Raw genomic sequence first — 5,346 nt, forward strand, 5'->3', positions numbered from 1 at the left:
AGTAAGAAGTTTGTTTTTTCCCTTTCCTCTTCTCTTCCTTCCTCTATATGAATTCTTACCTCATTTCCAGACACCTCCGCCTTAATGAAATAGTCATGAGGAACAGATGTCAATAGTGTAGAACTCTTCAATTCTTTATTCAGATTATTATAGTAACAGAAACCTGTGGTTTAGGAAAAATGAGGACAAAATTTGGAGTAAGGACCAGTGATCAAATTTAGGCTCCACCTACAGTAGCCAGTGTTGACCTAAACAACAAGCAGAGAGGCTGTCTGAAAGCAAATGGTATTTATTTGGGAATGAGGCAGTTCAATGTAGATATAGTAAACTATGCACATATAGTAAACTGTGCACATATTCATGGAGGTCAAGGAAGACAAAAAGAGAGAGGATTACATAATTGTTTTGATATAATTATCCTTGACTATAATGATCAATAATGAGGGTGATGCCACTCCAAGTTTGAACAGGCAGTGGCTGGACAGATGTCCTCACAGAAGTATTTTTTTATGTATGGTTGCAATACCCTTTGTTCAAGGTTGCAGTTTTATAGAGTCTTTTGTGATAGCTTTTGCTATTCTGTGCAATTCCAACTATATGGCATGCTGGGGATGGTAAAACTATGGCTACAGTAAAACTATCACTGATAGACGGGGATTAGGGAGGAAGAATGAATAGACAGAGCACAGAGGGAATTTTAGGCCAGCTAAACTACTCTCTGTATAATGCTACAATGGTGGAGACATATCATTATAAATTTGTGCAGACCCATAGAATCTATAACACCAAGAGTAAGCCTTAATATAAACTATGAACTTTGGGTGATAATGGTGTCTCAATGTGGGTTCCTCAATTGTAACAAATGTATCACTGCTGTTCCAGGTGTTGACTTTCTAGTAGTTAATTACAACCACCTCAGCTAAATCTCCCCACACATCATTTAAAAATTGAGCAGATCAAATAACCAAATTGAGTAGATGTACCAATCTTTATACGTCTATGATATAAAGACAACCACCAATGGCCCATTTCTTCAGCACAATTAAAAAAGAAAGGACACCATAAGCTTAAAATGACCTGTAAATAGACAAACATAAACTTCCAGCAGAGTCATTTCTACAGCTCCCACCACACACTTTACTGAAGATGAGGGAGGATCCAGAAAGACTCCAGAAAGAGAAGACAAGGTGCAGGTAAAACTAGCTGCAGAAGGAAAAGTCCCGATTATGTGGGAACGTAGTAAAAATGCATGGTGAAGGGGAAATCGAAGTGGAGAAAACGGAAGATTCTATCAACAGTAAGCCAAAAAAAATGGAAGGACACACAATTCCTTCCCTGTATGTATGAAAACAGCCACTCAAGAAAAAAATCTTTACATCTCACTACTGATAGAAGATGGCACAATTGAATCGTATAAATCATCCCAGTAGCCAACTCTATTCACAAAGTAAAATATACTAGAAGTCTTTCTCTATTAAGAGTACAATAAGACAAAGACAAAAACTGAGAATAAAAATATTTTGGCTGATAAATATTTTCTCCAAAAAGTTAACAATGAAACACAAGATACCTCTATTACAACACTTCTCAAGCAAGCATTTACAGATTTTAAAAATGTGCACACAGGCCGGGCGCGGTGGCTCACGCCTGTAATCCCAGCACTTTGGGAGGCCGAGGCGGGCGGATCACAAGGTCAGGAGATCGAGACCACAGTGAAACCCCGTCTCTACTAAAAATATAAAAAATTAGCCGGGCGCGGTTGTGGGCGCCTGTAGTCCCAGCTACTCGGGAGGCTGAGGCAGGAGAATGGCGTGAACCCGGGAGGCGGAGCTTGCAGTGAGCCGAGATTGCGCCACTGCACTCCAGCCTGGGCTGGGCGACAGAGCGAGACTCCGTCTCAAAAAAAAAAAAAAAAAAAAAAAAAAAAAAATGTGCACACAACAACAAACATACACTCTGGCTTGGAAGTTTAAAAACTAAGAACAGAAATTAATTCCATAATGTAAAAAAAAAGAACAAATGAGAGTTTATTTAATTTCAAGAAGAAAAAGAATCAAAAGAAAAATTCTATTGGAAATAAGGACTATAAGATGCCCCAAGGAGAACAGATTAAAATAAAAATGTAATGTGGGTCATTGAAGAAAAGAAAGAAAAGAACGAAGAGATTGAAAATGAGATGAAATAGAAAGGATTAGAGGGAAATTTATTGAAATGGAAGACAATGAAAGAAGATTAAACATATGTATAATTGGATTCTCTGAAGAAGGAAAAAGCTATAAACAGTGGAACAGAACTAATATTTATAACTGCAACTCTAGAAAATATTTCAGAAATAATACTTGAATCTACATATTGGAAAGATCCACAATGTACCAGGGAAACTTATCTGTAACAATGTCAAGACATATTCTAATAAAATTATAAGATTTTATTGGAAATAAAATATTCCCAGATCCTCTAAACTAAAAGATCTAATAATTTACAAGGTCAAGCAAAATTATCTGGCATAAGATTTCTCAAAAGCAATATGCAAGGCAACATTAAAGCAGCATTTTCAAGAAACTCAATGAAAGAATACATGAACCAAGCCAAACTGTCCCTCAAGTATCAAGGCTACAGCAGAATGGTTTCAAACATGTAAGAATGAGCCTTTACTGAAGCACCAGCTAGAGGATGAGATTCACTCAGCTAAAAATGACTGAAGAAAATTCAGCAAAAGGACTACTGATGAGCACTTAATATAGTTAATTATGGACCTAAAACTAAAAGTGGGGAAAACATGAGAGAGTAATATATAAATGTTCTATATTCTGACAAACTAGAAATAACATAACTAAAAATTTAGAAAAGGAAAAAAATCTAAAATAAACCCTTTGGTGGATAGATCATGCACAGTACTCAAAGAATACCATTAGAAACTGACAAAACAAATTGTAAAAAATTAAATAAGAAAACAGAAATAAGGGCACTAAGAAAGACGTAAGTTAAAAAAAATTACAGAAAGAAAGAAAAATAGTAAATATAATACTCATAGTAATTACAATAATGTGACTGAATTAAGACTACACCTGCAAGTCATATCAATAAATGTAAATGAGCTTAACTCATCTGTTAAAAGATCTTCATTTTGGTTTACAAAGCAAGACACAAATGTCATATGCTGGAGACATGAGACACATCTGAAACAAAGGATTCAGAAAGGCTAAAAATGAAATGATGAGAAAAGGCATACCAGGAAAACTGAAATAATAGAAAACACAGGTAGCAATATTTATGTCATACAAAGTGAAATTCAAGCAATAAACATTACATGAGACAAAGAACTTTTTAATACTAAAAGCCAAAAGTCACAGGAAAGATAGTACAGTTATGAATATCTAAGTATCAAGTATAACAGAGACCACTTTTACGAGGCAGGAACTACAGGAAATGCAAGGAGTCGACTACTAATAGGATACTTGAACACATCACTCTCAGTGCAATTCAGATCAACCAGAAAAAGATAAGAAAGGTTATAGAAGGCCTAAGCAGTGTAATCAATATGATAGGTCTTATGGATATATATCAAAAGTTAAGATGTGATAATAGAATGTATACCTTCAAATGCATGCACAGAATATTCACATAAATAGTTGTTATAGTGGGACACAATAATGCAGAAATGTGCAAATACTACTCTGACCACAGCTCAATAAATCTGGAAATTAATCACAAAATCGATAAACTTAAAAAATTCCCACCAGGAAATTTTTGAAAACTTGCACAACTTATATTTAATGCCCTTGATGAAAGAGAAAGTACTAACCTAAATTACAAAATTTCTAAAAATAAATATAATAAAAATACTCCTAGTGTGGACCTATGAGAACTAGACCCAACACATTTATACAGAACACTACACCCAACTAAAGCAGAATGCAAAATCTTCTCAAGTGTACATGGAATATTCTTCAGGACAGAGCATATTTTAGGCAATAAAATACGCCTCAATAAAGCTAGTAAGATGGACATCATACGAAGTATCTTCTCCAGCCACAATGGACTGACACCAGAAATTAATAACAGGAAAACTGGAAACTTCACAAATATGTGGAACTTAAACAACACATATGTAAGTGACCAGTTGGTCAAAGAAGACATCACGGGGAAATTAGAAAATAGTTTGAGATGAGTGAAACAAAAGCACAATATGCAAAAATTTATGGGGGCCACCCTCGGTGGCTCACACCTTAATCCCAGCATTTTGGGAAGCCGAAGCGTGTGGATCACCTGAGATCAGGAGTTCAAGGTGAGCCTGGCCAACATGGTAAAATCCCTACTAAGAATACAAAAATCAGCTGGGCACAGCAGTGCATGCCTGTGATACCAACTACTGGGGAGGCTGAGGCAAGAGAATCGCTTGAACCCAGGAGGTGGAGGTTGCAGTGAGCCGAGATCACGCCGCTGTACTCCAACCTGGGTGATAGAATGAGACTCTGTCTCAAAAAAACAGAAAACAAAAAACAAAAAACAAAAAAAAAACCACTTATGGGATGCAGTGAAAGCAATGGTCAGAAATTATAAATTTAGAAAATTTAGAAATTTTCATTATAAATTTAGTAATTTATAATTCCTGACCACTGTTTTCACTGCATCCCATAAGTCTTTTTAAAAATTTTTACATGTTGTACTTTTTTAATGTAAACAAATACATGAAAAAAGAATAAAGATCTCGAATCAGTAACCTACCATTACATTTTGAGGAACTATAAGAAGAATAAGCTGAACCCAAAGCTAGCAGAAGGAAGGGAATGATCAAGATTAAAGCAAAAGTCAACAAAATAGAGAATAGGAAAAAATACAGACTCAATGAAACCAAAGTTGGTTCTGTGAATAGATTAACAAAGCTGACAAACTGTTAGCTAGAATGACAAATGACAAAGAAAAAAAGAGAGAAAACTCATACTACCAAAAAAAGAAAAGAAAGTAAGGACATTGCTACCAACATTAAAGAAATTAAAAAGGATTATAACACTACGAACAACTGTACTCCAATAGAATTAGATAACCAAGATGAATGGCCAAATTCTTAGAACACTCATATTACAAAAACTGACTCAAGAAGAAATAAGAAAATATGAACAGATCTATAAAAATTAAAGATACTGACCCAGTAATCAAAAACCTCCCAATAAAGGAAGTAGCCTTCACTAGTTACCAGTTATTAACAACAACCTTTCTCCAGCTCTTCTAAAAATCGAAAAGGAAGGAGTACTTCCTAACTCACGAGGCCAGCGTTACCGTGATCCCAAAGTCAGACAAAGGACATTGCAAAAAAAAATTACTAACCAATATTCCTTATGATTA

Source organism: Macaca nemestrina, chromosome 4, assembly GCF_043159975.1.
Source record: "Macaca nemestrina isolate mMacNem1 chromosome 4, mMacNem.hap1, whole genome shotgun sequence".
NCBI lineage: Eukaryota > Metazoa > Chordata > Mammalia > Primates > Cercopithecidae > Macaca > Macaca nemestrina.